This window comes from Ambystoma mexicanum, chromosome 7q (genome assembly GCF_040938575.1).
Source record: "Ambystoma mexicanum isolate Mex_15411 chromosome 7q, UKY_AmexF1_1, whole genome shotgun sequence".
Lineage (NCBI taxonomy): Eukaryota > Metazoa > Chordata > Amphibia > Caudata > Ambystomatidae > Ambystoma > Ambystoma mexicanum.
The window spans coordinates 981,182,695-981,198,471 of record NC_090941.1 but is presented as its reverse complement, the minus strand read 5'-3'; positions in this window follow the sequence as shown (position 1 = coordinate 981,198,471).

The following is a 15,777-nucleotide window of genomic DNA, read 5'->3' as shown; positions in this document are numbered from 1 at the left end:
ATGATGAAGATCACAATGTAGAAGTATTTTTGGGAGAAATGCGTAAATCTCCGCCTGTGATTTCTGACGTCTCTATGTTGGCTCCTGGCGTAATTGAGGCCCTAGAAAGACGTATTAGTCTCTCTTTGGGCCCTTCTACTCCTGCTGCAGCCTCACATGGTCTACATGAACAGGTTCATTTTCACTCTAGCATGTTGCCTAATAGAGATGTGCCTCAGTCAAACATTCAAGCTCTTTTGGTTGAATGTGACACGAGTATGTCATTCCCCAATGCATCCTTATTTTACAACAAGGTACATTGTGAAAAGCAAACGACACAGGAATCCCCATTTAAACAGCACCCCTCTGGGTTTTCCGCCGAGCCCATTTTGCATCAAACTTCAAGCTCTCCTTATGCAAACGACAGGAATTCTCCCAATCCATTAGCACAGGAAATCCATTCATTTCCAGTATTCACTCGTATCCTTAATCTTTTAGATAAAGGACATGAATTTACTCACGCAATTCTGAAGGATATGAAGGACTCAATTAGTGCCAATTCTCTACAGTTGGCTAGGATCGAGGGATACATTTTGGCCCAAGAGGCCTGCCATAAATTTCATGCATCTTGCCCGGAACGTATGGTCGAGATTGCAAGGAGGAGTATGCCGACGACCTCTTTCATGCATGCTTTAATTTCCCAAAGTACGCAAACGAATGAGTCCCCTCTGCTTCTTCATGGTCTGCCCACCTCCTTTGCGAAAGCAGTGGTTAAAGACCCTGCAGAGGCCTCATCAACTTCTATATCCCATTCTACACAGTGGGCCGAAGTTGCCAAACTGCAGCATGAAAGAATCTTACAGATTGAACAAACCATGCTTAATTCAAAATTTTTCAATGTGGAAACAGGTGATATTAGAAACATCCCTTCGACCACTATTGTAGTTGAAACTACGCCCGATAGTCCATCCGTTCTTACAGCGTTAATGGACCAGTCTGTCTCTGACGAGAAAACGAGTGATTCGGCCGGGCCTAATCATATATATCATGCCTCACGCAAAATGAAAAAAGCTTATCAGAGAGCGATAAAACGCAAAAACAAGACGAAAAAAAATACGAATTGCTCTGGCAAAAATTACACTGTAGTCTCCTCCTTGCAAAATTCGGCAGTCAATGGTATTATAAATGATGATGTTGTGCAGTTGACAGATACTGAAGATGCTGAAGTGCTCTTTGACTCTAGCCAACTAAATGAGGAGAGTCGGATTGCACTTCAATGGCAGGCTCCCAAAAACAAACGGAAGGGTAAAAAGAAGGGATCCCATATTTCTGAACCTCATATAAGCTTGGAAGGGTCCGTTGAAACTCGGAGTGATTCCCCACATCCTTCCTAGTGTTGTGGGCAACTTACCACAGGCAGCTACTAATCAAGCAAACTTGAATAGGTTTTTTCTTCCGATTGAGAACAAAAGAACAGTCTGCCATGTGGCCTCAAGCACCTCTGAGAATGATTTAATTGTTTCAGAGGCTTCGAACGTGGCCTCAGTTTCGACAACGATACATCAACCTAATCATGTCTCATCAGTGCTTGAAGTTCACGAGAATCTATCACAGAGCTTGATGCAAAGCGATGTAAAATATGCCGCCGTGGTAGATACTTCTAAACCCTCCCTTACCTTGTCTAAAGTGGAACATGAAATACCTGTTGTCCAGGCTGGGCGCAGCCCAGCATCCACATATTATGGAGCAGTGTTGGGGCCTTCGTCTTTCGTAGAAAAGCAAGATGGGTTGAAGCAAATGCTTCAATCTGATAACATGAGGTTGCCCATTCCGTCAATAATATCTACCAACACAGATCCTACGGCTCTGTATGAGATTGCTGAGGAAAATCAGACCTTAATCGGATGGTCCAGCAATCCGCAGATCAATGGTATGGCATCTATCAACCGCTCTTTTTTGTTGAATACTTTGTATAAAATTCCTTCACTACGCAACTTAGTCTCTCAAGATGTAGAATGGATTAGGTTGCCTCTGATTAACAATAATCGTATGCTGTGTAAAGTAGTATCGTCTATTATTGCCAAACTCATTTGGGAACATAAAACCGATTTGCTATCTCTGGGATTGGAATTGCAAGCCTTTCCACATTTAGAAAAGGCCATGCAATTCTTAGAATTTACGCCTGTGGTTGCGAAACAAGATAACAGCAAAAAGGAAATGCCATCAGAGCAATCGGAAAACGCAAAGATTCTGGCACAATTGGCTTCTTTGACCTTGGCATTAAATGGTTTAGTGGGGATTCTGCCTACCTCTAAAGCTTCATCACTTTCAGGGTCTTTTTTGCCTATTGCTGAGGCAAAGTCGTAATGTACAAACCCTATTATTCATTCATGGAATTGCTGTGGTTTTAAGAACCTTTTAACACGGTTCCAAGATAAGGCTATTAAAAGCCTGCCTTCTATTTTATTTTTACAAGAAACGATGTGTGTTTATGACCTTCAATTAGACGGATTTACGGCCATCAACCAGTTAGCTGTGCAACCACCTGTTGGTCGCCCGGTAGGCGGTTTGTCTATCTTATTAAATAACGATTTTTCTTTTGTAATAAATCATAGAGTTTCAACCCAACTGTTTCTACTGTTAGATGTGACAATTAATATGGACACACCACGCAGAATAATGTTAATCTCCCTTTATTGGAACCCGATTTCAATACTGCTTGGTGATGCTATAACTATGTTGAACGATGCCCTTATGGACATTTGTCATAACACCCCTACAGCTGAGATATTAATTGGTGGCGACTTTAATTCCCACTTATTCACATATCCTAATGTTTCCCGGCGGCTTGAATTGGCGCACCATGTGAAAATCTCCTGTGCGAATGGCCTAAGATGGGCCAACTTTTTCTCTGATTGGGACCTATGTATAAGTAAAGCTGTCTGCCTTAAAACCTCATCTACTTGGCATAGGGGGAATGCCTTTTCCACAATTGATTACATAGTCAGCTCAAAGCACCTTTCGGGTCTATTATCTTTGGTCAAACCCCATTTTCCACCTTATGGAGATCATGCCATTTTAGAATGTTCATTAGCGGTTAACATTGAACCCTTTGATAGGGTACATTCGTTAGGCTTAATCCAGATTGATAGACCGTTCATCTCTATCAGATGGAACATATCCACATGTCGGCGTCTGACCTTTTTAGTTAATCGCGACTGGTGGCCTGATCACTCATTAGATGATATCTCCGCTCAGACTATTTCTCAGTGGAATAGTCAGATGATACAACAGCACTTGAGAACGTTGGCTGACGATGCTGAGAATAATTTGAATCCTGCTCGTCCATGATTTACCTTAGAAAGATCTATTGCAAAATTAAAAAAGGAGAAAAATTTTGCGTTGCGTGCAATACGGAATGAATACGGCAGGTCAAATTGGTTCAACTTGTCCAAAGCTAAAAAATTGATTTTGAGGCATTTCAAAAACAAGGTAAAATCGACCCGAATTGCATTTCATTTGATGGAAAATCAGAAGATGGTGCGTTTCATCTGTAAGCACAATATTCGGGACATCTGGAAACTTCTTAGAGCATCTAAGTATTCTGATTCCTCCTCCATAGAGTCGACTATAGATGGTAACTCTTGGTATACATTTTTTGTACAAAAATATCATCTACCAGAAAGATTTAAGCAAGTGAATATCCTGGATTTAGTAAAATTTATTCCAATGACCTGTCCTTGGGACATCCAAGATGTATTGTTAGCAATCACAAAGCTTAAATCCTCTAAGTGTGCAGGCCCGGATGGGCTCCCACCATGCGTTATAAAGGACGATCCTCTCTTCTGGGCTAATATATTCTTGAAGATGTTTTACTCCATTTACAAAAGTAAAACTCTCCCAATATCTTGGGTTGAATCTATCATTATTCCTCTTCATAAAAAAGGCCCCTTGAATGATCCACTCAATTTCAGACCAATAGCTCTGATTGACGTTGCTGCTAAGATCTTTGCGCTTTTACTACTTAACGAGGTGGAGCAACACATTAAAAAAAACAACTGCATTAACAAAGCCCAAACAGGATTTAGAAAAAAAATGGGAACTCAATTGAAAGCTTCTATTTTAGCACATTTAATTGCGGAAGCTCACACTCCTACTAATGGACCAATCTTTATTGCTTCATTGGATTTGTCATCTGCCTTTGATTGTGTTATTCGAAGCAGGCTATGGACCAAAATGTTGGATCTTAAGTTTCCTCCGGGTCTGGTGGCGTTAATAACGCTTTTACATCATAAAACCTCAATTAGAGTTCGTATTACTAGCAAGGGCCACCTCACACAGTCTATTCCAACTGCTATTGGTGTTAAACAGGGCTGCAATCTGGCAGCAGTCCTGTTTAACTTATATCTTTCAGATATTGAAGGGATCTGGGATTACAATCACTCTTTCACAGTCAAGCTAGGTAAGCTTCGTCTGTCCTGGCTTGCATATGCTGACGATGTGTTACTTTTTGATAGTACTCATTCTGGACTTCAGAACAAATTAGAAACATTTGAAACATATTGTAAACAAAACAACCTAACCATAAATCCATTGAAATCGAGCATTCTGATACTATCTTCTAAAAAAAAGTTACGAAAGTTTCGATGGAATTTGGATTTAAACTATATTAAAATTGTTACTCAGACAACTTACTTAGGGTATAACTTGGCTAATAATTCTTCTGCATTGTTTTGGCAAGAGTCAATTGCGGAAAAAGTCCTTTCTCTACAAAATCAAATGAGATTAATTTTCCGCAAACATTGCAAATTTTCCCTAGTACCCTTATTGGAATTTTATTCAAAAAAGGTAGAGGCCATTATTTTATATGGTCTCGACCTGAATTTACTAGATTTATCGCCATTCCTGAACAAAGTACAAGCTGGAATGTGGAAGGCAACTCTTCGCCTTCCTGCGTCCCTTCCTAACGCAATTGTTCGACATGAGCTAGGATTGAATTCCTTGGCTTCTCGTCACAATTGGCGTTTGTTGAAAACTTACCTTAAGATGAAGTTTCCAGAAGAAAACTCTTTATATGAAGATTTTTTCATTATGCTAAGGGAATCCAAGCCTAGGTCCATTGCATGTTTTCAACAGCGTATACAACTTATCCTAGAGAACATCAACATTGCAGCTGACGATTTACAAAGAAGATTTTGTACGGCTCATAAGCGTTTATTTTGGAATGATTGGGCTGAAACGTGCGAACAATTAACACAGTATTCTTCATTTACTGAATACGCACATTTCAGACATGCTCAAACACCTCGCCTGCAATATCTATTATTGTTACCAAGTGAAGAAATCCGCGCAACATATATGCGCTTTCGCTTAGACTTGATACATACCAAGATGAGAATGAAACACTGGGCAAATAAAGATATTACTGCCGCAGACACTAGATGTAGATTTTGTAAAACACCTGAAATTAATGAGACCTTAAAACATCTTTTTTTGCTATGTCCAACCTTTGAAATCGAACGTCTAAAAATCATTTCCTCTTTTAGTCCCACCAACACTTTAAGTAGCAGAGAGTTGATCTGGACTCGATGTATGTGGGGGTCAAGTAATTCGATAATTCTTGCGACTGTTCGCTTGGTTAAAGTTATAGATGCAGCTCTTGAGTCGTATGTGGCGTAGACTTAAAACCATGTTAAGTAATGAGATTTTCCTGATAGTATGCATATTAAGTATCCGAATGATTTTGCTGAGAAACTAGAGTTTTATAAACTTATTTTATCTTTCTTTATACATATTTTAACTATGTTTTTTTGTATCTATATTTAAATGTTAAAGAAGTCTGTTTAAGAGATGTATTTGAATTCTGCTGTAAATTTTGTAAAGGTGCGTATGCATCAAAAACAAAAAATAAAAAAGTAAAAAAAAAAAAAAAAAAATTGGCCCAATTCTCCCCTCTCCCATGATTGGGGGGATTGGGATGTGAGTCAGAGTGATGAGGTCTGTTTATGGGTCAGAGGATCCTCCCCTGGTCAATTTGCCCACAAATCTATATTTGATTCAAATACATATTTCCCAGGTACACAAGTGGTTGACATTACATACACACATCATATATTACTAAAGATAGTCCCTGTCCTGACTCTGGCGTTTCTAGGAGCTTGCATTCAAAAATGGCAACTTATTTTCGATTTTAGTGGGTTTTGCAACATTGGTTTGTCATCAAAAATTATACAAAGGTACATTTCCCTGCCCCTCTTGCAACTCCTAAATACAGTTTCCCTGTCAGAGTTTAGACCGCTAGCACCACCTTGGGGAATTTGTCGGTACTGCATCCATTTTTGAGTTGTCTTGATTTACTGCATTTCAATAGAGTGGTCTTTTGCTTGATAGTATAGGACCCTTGCATAACATTGTTTTGATGGCATCCTTACAGTAGAGTGGTGATGTGGAACCCCCCACAAGAAGGTTGTATCTTTGGAGTGGTCTCGTGCCAACTGCGCAGTTCTCCTATTCTGGCGTGAATGTGGGCGTTGATAGCTCATCCCCACATCCACCCAGTCTATTGATTTAGTTTGCTGTGATAGAATAATGGGCGGCGACAGCTCATCCCCACATCTACCCAGTCTATTGATTCAACATGGGTCAAAACCCTTGACAATATATATATATATATATATATATATACATATATATATATATATATATATATATATTGCTGTTGTAGATACTTTTATTTGGAATAGAAGTTCCATCAAATTTACAGATCAATATAAGAGAATAAAATAAAAAAAATGGCAAAAACATCCCGCGATGAAATGACATGGAACCAAATAAATGAATCATCTGCTAAAAGAGACTCTCTAATTCTCAGGGAAGCTCGGAGAAAGCTCAGCAACGAGTCCGGTTTAAATAGTGTAGCAGCTTTTAATAAAAACAAGGGTGCGGTTTACATTGTCTAAAGATTTGGTCTTTCAGGAGAGGGATTAGGAAGTGTTTGCAGGGATTTAAATACATAGGGCAAATAAAAACAAGTATAGCAAATCTTCACTTTCTGCATTAAAAATCGTACATCTTTTATTCATACAAGAAGATCACGCCAACTTCACATTAATCCTGTTCAACCACGTAGCATTAAATCGAGCTTTTGTGATCAACACCCGATCCTTCGATGTCTTAGAACATGTCAAGTATCCAGGCAGTTGACCCTGAGCAAGAATGATGTGCTTTCTAGTGGCTGGCTTTCTAGTCCCGAAAATGTCTCTGTCCAAACTGCGGATTAGGCGCAGATCTACTAGAATGGTATTTCCCATTGTTTTTGTGCTGGTCCTTGGGTTAGAGAAATAGGCGATAATTTTGCCTTCCTGTAACATTTTAGTGTAATGGAGGGGCCTTAATTCCCAGCCCTGAGCAGACCCGAAAGGGCGGGAAATCCCAGGCCCAAAAACTGAAGAATCAGAGTAAATGACAAAGGCCTGTTTTATTCAACAATTGTAAAACAGGGACAGCAGTAAGCACACAGGTCTCAAAGCTCTCTAACTTCATACTGCAAAACACTTCTGACATCACAACCTTATCCGGGTTAGTAAAATCTACAGGAAGGTGGAATTGGGTTAGTTGTAGCATATAAGTATATAATCTATATGAGTCGACATTGTGATTGGTTTTACTCTATCTGGTGGCTCCATTTGGGACCATGTCTAAATTGTGTCGCGGTGTATTACGCGGTCACACTCAACTCAGGGAGTTTATTTCCCCACAATGGATGTGGCGCACAATAAAGCACTTTTCGTTTTTATAAGGTTCAATGTGGTAAGGCCTCCAACCTGTCTCGCACCCAACCCCCAACAAGTACCCAGTGCCACAATGGACTAGGAACCAGGCCGCTGTGTCTGAATATAAGTATATTTAATTAAATCAAATTTCACAGAGAAATGAACATAATCCACCAATGCTGTGGAGAGACAAGAACAAAACGACTTCCATGAAGCACCAACATAGAGATATGCAGTCACAATTGATTCTTTTTAAATCACCCACCAATACAGAAAAAGAATAATTCAACACACGCAGTAATTGCAGATTTAATAATACTTTCTCCCAGCAACCCTCACCCTCCAAACATCAATTAAACTTGACTACACTGAATTGAAGGCCAGTGGCAGGGAGTGGGAACACAATGGGAAAATCGGTTTTGCGGTATTGATCACAGAAACAATATGGGAGACAGAAAAGTAATGGGAACTATTTGTTTTGCCACACTCAACCAGAACAGACAGGGCTTTGGGGTTTTGGTCAGAGCACAATGGTTACAAAGGGGCAATTTCGTTATGCACCTTGCATAGGCAAGAGCTCTACCAGGCTTCCCCTTCTGATTTAAAATGGAGGAGATCAATGGGGAATTTGTTTTGCACCCTGCACACTCACGTTGAAACAGGGTTTTGGGATTCATTATTTTGGCAAATCTTTGTCTACACCAGTTCAAAACACTCTGGGAAATAATTGTTGGTTTTGAATGCCAACAATACAGATCCTGTGAATTCAATAGGGGAATTGATTGATTTACTTTGATAAATATGCTAGGGATTTACTGTCACGACTCGCTCCCTTCGCTCCTGTTTCCACCACTTGGGGGCATGATTTGGGGTTTATTCCCTACTGGACTTTTACTCCGAACCTTATGCTACAGTGCTGTGATGAATGGGGAGCGCTAAATCCCTATTTTCCAAGCTACTTCCCTTCCGGATCCATTCCAGGTTTTTGGCAGCCAGCATGCTTCTTTAACCAAATGACTATGCTTCCCAGAATGCCTGGCCCACGGCTTCACCTCCACCCTTGCAGGACAAGGTTGGGTGGAGGATAGGCAACACCTGTGGCTGCAGGTGCAGCAATCAGCACACCTGAGGCGTGTGCTCGTTAAGCAGCTTTAAAAGCCTCAGTCTTACTTCAGTCCAGCGCTGGTCATCGTTTGCAGTGTTCCTGTTGTGACTAGTCCCTTGTTCCGTGTTCCTTGCCTTTGTACCTAGTCCCTAGTTGCTGTTTTCTTGTTCCTCCGCCCTGAATCTCGGATTCATGCGCTAATTGATTTCTGCTCCCTTGATTCCCTTTTTGTCTTCCTCTGTTTGCAGGCAGCATTTCTCAGTGCTTTCCCCTTTTAGATGCAGCCCAGTTTGTCTGTGTTCTATATTTCTTTGACTCTGTCCTTTGCTGCTGTAAACCCGTATGCCTTAGCCTTCCTCTTAGATTAGCTTCCTGTCTTTTCCTTGGAGGGGTAGGGAGAAGTTTGCATTGGTTATTTCGTTTTTCACTGCTCCTGATCCTTACTTTCTATTGGGATCCATTCCATGTTTTCCATTGCACAACTGCATTTATTTCCCATTTGATATTTAGGTGTGGTGTGCGGTTGTAGCTAGCTCCTGTGTGAATGCTTATGTTTTCCTCACTAATTTGTAAACACTATTCCAACTTAGGTATTTAGTTTTCCTCCCATTACTGTTCTAGCCTTTCGGGGTCCCAGTTTCATCAACAGGATTTGTGGGCTAGCTGACATTCAAGAGGTTTATCTTGTCCTCGTGAGTACAGTTCTTTAGTTCCCTTATTTAATACCATCACGAGTGTTAGTTCACAGATCCTGTCATTGCTTGCCCTCCACGTGGGTTTAGCGCTGTCAGTACCTGTAACAGCAATTGGGGGTAAGGCGCTTGCCGACTTTCCTCACGGTCAGGTGCTTACCCCACATCCCTTTTCATATATTGGTTTTGTTGTCACACTCTATTTGCACTCCTGGGTTCTAGCATACATGAGTCGTTGTTCCTGTGTGCAGGTAGTTTAATTCAAAGCTATTCACTGTGTGATTTAGTGCACATTTCCCTTGCCATATTCGCTGCCTTTGTACTCGCCTGACTAATCCTGACAGAATGACCAGCCCAAAATTCCCATTGAATATGGCAAGTTTAAGAAAGAAAGGCAGCAAGGCCTCTAACAAGTTTGTACAGACAGATTCCCCTACATTTACCTGTGACAATCAAATCACTAGTCCTGACTTAAATGAACTCCTTGTCACGAATGGGCATTTACGTGCAAAGTATTTTTCCCATAGGATGGCACATCCTACATTGCCTGATCCTAGTTCTATCTTTTGTTTTGATCCCGATTCTATGTCAGCGCAAGCCTTAGCCGCAGAAAACAACACACTGTTAGACTTATTATACAAGAGTACCTCTGTTGTTGAACCCCATGATTCCAGTTGTGCTTCACCTCAGATAGAACAGTTTCATGGTACAAACATAAAGAATGGAGGGGTTCCTTGCATAACTTCTGTTTTCTACCCTCAGTCTAAAGCATACTCCTTTGCACAGGTACATACTGTAGTCCCTAATGCCAAGAGGTCTAATGTCAATAGTTTGCTTAAGGGAAACACAGACCAAGTTGGTAAGAGAAACTATAAATCACAGAACCTGCAAGCAGTAGAGGACAATGTACAATCGGTGCACATCCAGATTGCTAGTGCAGGATCCAGCCCTGATGCCACTATGCCTCCCCCTGTGCCTACTGATAGTGATGTACAGTTAATGCAGGGCATGCTAAGAGCTAAGCTTGAGGAGTTAAGACAAGAATTCATTTCTTTACAAGAGGAGAATAAAACCTTGCACTCTTTACTGAATACACCTCAGACTTTGTCCGTTGATGTTGATGAAGTGAACACTGTTCAGCCCCTGAGTGCAGAGACTTTGGTAAACCATGATGTTTGTCAATATGTTAGATCTATTGGGAGTGAAAGTCTTTCTTCTAGCACAGCGCTTAATCTGGGCACAGTTTCTAACAATTGTTCTGCTGTTTGTCAGGGATTGCAGTTAGCTGAAGATTTACAAGCCACTCCTTTACCTAAAATTTCCTGTGTAGCAGTTTGTCATAATTCTGAGCTAGCACACATGCAAGCTTCTGATTTCCAAACACAATCCACAATGGTGGCATACACAGATTCAGTCACTACAGTAGGCTTAGGCCCTGCTCTTGATACACCTGCTGAGACTGAAGTAGATGTTCAAGCTGATGTGGAAAACGATGTTACCTCTGGGTTCACTCTTCCTTCTGCCAATTCTGATCAATACGAACAGTCAGAGACAGTACAGATTTCATGTTCTGATGGACTCATTCCACAGTATACAGAACCAAAAAACCGGCAGGCGATTCCTGAACTGTTGATTGTTAATCTGCCTCTTTCAGAAACTAAAACAGAGGAATGGACAATTGATGAAATCCTGATTAACAGAGACTTTACTATGGTGATTCCACTGGTTGATTTTGACCTCTACAAAGAAAGAGACTCTGTGTCACCCACTAAAGAAAGGGACTGCAAGGGTACAGCTCAGTCTTTGGTTACTGGTGCCAAGGAATCTACTGCCCTAAAGGTGCCCTCCATTCCTGAGCCACCAATGTGTCTGTCAACTTCTGAGACTTCTGTCTGTCCTCCTACAACCATTGACTCTTCTATGATCCAAACCACAGCCCTGCAGTCATCTTTGGCACACGTGTCTTCAACCAATGAACCGCTGCCATGTCTGCCATTTACTCAAGAGCCAGTCCCAAAGACCTGGACATGTTTGTATCCAGCAACCGAGATTGCTTCAGCTTGCATGCCTTCAGTCTCAAGGTTTCCCCTGGCCTGCCTGTCTTCAGCTACAGTGACTCATCCTGCAGATCATCCTTCAGCTTTAGAGCCTCCGGTAGTCCATCAAAAGTGCATGTCTTCAGTCCCGGAGTATACTGAGTATTTGCCTTCAGTTCATGAGACGCCTGTATCCTGCTTAGCCTCGCTGCCAATATCAGAGGTATACCTGTCTACACCATCAGATCCTGCTGTATTTTCTTCTGCTCCAGCGATTCCTCCTGAATCCCAACCATTTACTGTCGATGAACGTCTAGCTTGCCTTTCTTTTGCTTCAGGAGGAGCACCAGAATGCCTGCCTTTTCCACAAGACGATTCTCCCAACTGCTTCACTTTAGCAACAGAGCCTCCTAAAAATGCAGCATCAGAGTTTGAGACTTTTGCCAGCTCCCGCTTCAGAGTCATCAAGCTGGACCAAGTGATGAGTCAGAACCACTCACCTGGGTGTGCACAGGGGGTGGTGCAGACCGGCGTATTACCTACAGGACTTGTGCAACAGAATTCCGCCAAGAAGCACCAGTTGGGTGCTAGTAGCCAAAGGAAGGGAATGACTGCTGCAGTTCAAAATGTGTCTGTTATTGCTCCTTCTGCGAGTGTGCCTGAAATACCAAGTACTGCGTCTATCACTCCTATCAGTATGCCAAACGTCCCTGCTGTTGTATCCCACGTGCAACAAAGTGGCTACACGACTGTCACCAGGAGTACCAGCCTTGTACAACCCATTGGACTTTCAGGTCTCCAAGGCGTAGAACATGTGCAGTCAAACCTTAGTCACTTTCAACCACAAGCCTTTTCCCAGATGAATGACAGAAGAAAATCTGAACCTCTACCTCAGCCGCCACCTTCTCTAATGGCTGAACATAAACCTTTCCTGAAGCCAGCAATTTCCTCACCTCCCGCATGTCCACTCTCGGCAGAAAGGCTAACAGGGCTTCTACCATTGTCTAAGGCATGTTGCACCAGCCTGCCTCCCTCCTCAAAGACTTATAAGGGTCCACTCCCAGTGACTGAGCTTCCTGGACCTTCCAACTCTGCTTCAGGTCCTGCAAGTCCTTCATGCCTTTCTTCGAACCATGAGTCTCTTCCTCACCAGAAGCCACCGTTTCCATCAGTACCACCTCCAAAGACAAAGCGCTCCTATCATGGAAGTCCATCTGCCTTTGCCCACAGGCCACCATTTCCATCAGTGCCATCTCCAAAGAAAAAGCACTCCCATCATGGAAAGAAGATGTCTCGTGCGGGTGGCGGGCACCCGAAGACGGCCGTGGGAGGGGGTATACTGTCACGACTCTCTCCCTTCGCTCCCGTTCCCACCACTTGGGGGCATGATTTGGGGTTTATTCCCTACTGGACTTTTCCTCCGAACCTTATGCTACAGTGCTGTGATGAATGGGGAGCGCTAAATCCCTATTTTCCAAGCTACTTCCCTTCCGGATCCATTCCAGGTTTTTGGCAGCCAGCATGCTTCTTTAACCAAATGACTATGCTTCCCAGAATGCCTGGCCCACGGCTTCACCTCCACCCTTGCAGGACAAGGTTGGGTGGAGGATAGGCAACACCTGTGGCTGCAGGTGCAGCAATCAGCACACCTGAGGCGTGTGCTCGTTAAGCAGCTTTAAAAGCCTCAGTCTTACTTCAGTCCAGCGCTGGTCATCGTTTGCAGTGTTCCTGTTGTGACTAGTCCCTTGTTCCTTGTTCCTTGCCTTTGTACCTAGTTCCTAGTTCCTGTTTTCTTGTTCCTCCGCCCTGAATCTCGGATTCATGCGCTAATTGATTTCTGCTCCCTTGATTCCCTTTTTGTCTTCCTCTGTTTGCAGGCAGCATTTCTCAGTGCTTTCCCCTTTTAGATGCAGCCCAGTTTGTCTGTGTTCTATATTTCTTTGACTCTGTCCTTTGCTGCTGTAAACCCGTATGCCTTAGCCTTCCTCTTAGATTAGCTTCCTGTCTTTTCCTTGGAGGGGTAGGGAGAAGTTTGCATTGGTTATTTCGTTTTTCACTGCTCCTGATCCTTACTTTCTATTGGGATCCATTCCATGTTTTCCATTGCACAACTGCATTTATTTACCATTTGATATTTAGGTGTGGTGTGCGGTTGTAGCTAGCTCCTGTGTGAATGCTTATGTTTTCCTCACTAATTTGTAAACACTATTCCAACTTAGGTATTTAGTTTTCCTCCCATTACTGTTCTAGCCTTTCGGGGTCCCAGTTTCATCAACAGGATTCGTGGGCTAGCTGACATTCAAGAGGTTTATCTCGTCCTCGTGAGTACAGTTCTTTAGTTCCCTTATTTAATACCATCACGAGTGTTAGTTCACAGATCCTGTCATTGCTTGCCCTCCATGTGGGTTTAGCGCTGTCAGTACCTGTAACAGCAATTGGGGGTAAGTCGCTTGCCGACTTTCCTCGCGGTCAGGTGCTTACCCCACATCCCTTTTCATATATTGGTTTTGTTGTCACACTCTATTTGCACTCCTGGGTTCTAGCATACATGAGTCGTTGTTCCTGTGTGCACGTAGTTTAATTCAAAGCTATTCACTGTGTGATTTAGTGCACATTTCCCTTGCCATATTCGCTGCCTTTGTACTCGCCTGACTAATCCTGACATTTACATAGACAAACAGGATATTTTTCTATGGGGAAATAACTAAAACAATGCTGTAAGATTATAGGGCTTACACAATCCATGGCTTTGGGGTAGTTCTACTTACAGGAGAGGCCTGGAACTGGATATCAGGGAGCATCAGGGCACCACTGGGACAGCAAGGGGGTCAGTCAAAGGTCACCTCTCTTTCCTCCAAGGGGTCCCAGTCAGCTTCTCTGTCTCCTTGCTCCTGTTCTCCAATGTAGGATTTTGGCCTCTCTGATTGGATGTTTCTCACCAGATTTCAGCAGCAGGTTGGATCTCGGAATTAGTGGAAGATCTCTAGTTCTGATGCAAACTGGCTTATTTATAGGGCAAATGATATCACAAACTTGTCATGACTACCGCAAAAGGGATTAGCTACTCACCTCCCACCTGTGTGCTGATAGGACAAGGTGATGGGGGAGTGATTTGGGAAAGCTGTGGGAGGAGAGAGCTTCATCATCTCAATTTGACAGGGGGGCTCGCCATGCTTTAGGACACAGAAATCTCTGAACATGGCAAGCAACCTAAATTTCCAAATCTTTACATGTGAATATATTTTTAAGAACTACATTTTAAGGCAAATCAGATGAGGCTAGTCTGGAGTCTGCACGTCCTTCCTGTGCAGAGATACAATTTTTCTTCATTTACTCAGGAGCCATATCAACCTTATGTCGGACCTCATTTCTGTGCTGGCCTTATATTGCGGTGATCCCTCATAAATCACTCTGGCCTCTCTATTTCTGGCATCCTGGGGCTAAATTTCACCCCACAATTGAAAATGTTAGCTGTGTGTCACCTTTACGTCTTTGCATTGGTTCATGCAACTGTTGTAAAACATCACCATTTGAGAGGAATGACTGGTTGGCATTGGCTTTGCCAACCTTGATTACTTGGCAGGTCATCAGAACATGAGCAACAATTTATGGCAAGGGGATCGACATCCAGGTGCCGCCTTTCCCAATGATAACCCACCATCTCTGATTTCCTAGGCCACAAGCCCGGGCTTCAGCTTTGAACTGGGTTCTGTCTTGTATCGTTTATTCTGAGAATTCAGAGGGAGTGACGGTCTTGGTTCTTCTATGTCTGGAGCTACGAACAGCCTTTGTCCTCCAAATCCAAGTCACGTGTGAGGAGACCATGTTTTGAATTATTATGCTCGCTTTTATTAGGATTTTAACCTATTTCACTATGGGTGCCGTCTCCCTCTCTGTCCACTGGAGGCTTGTTCGAGCTATTTCTCTCTCAGTATTAGCCTTAACTAATATGCATATGTGTTTTCTAGTGTCTATTAAGTGCAATATATATTCTTCATGGATAAATGAAGGTTAACCTAATGCCTGTGTAACTTCGTGTTGAATGTAAATCTGCCTTGTGTTTCGTGCATCTTTGCATGTTAGAAGTGGGATAACATCACTTTCTTTTGTTATTCCTTAGATACAGCATGTTCATGTATGTCAGATCTTGTAGACTAATCTGTTCTTCGATCGTTCTGGGGTAAGGCCTATAA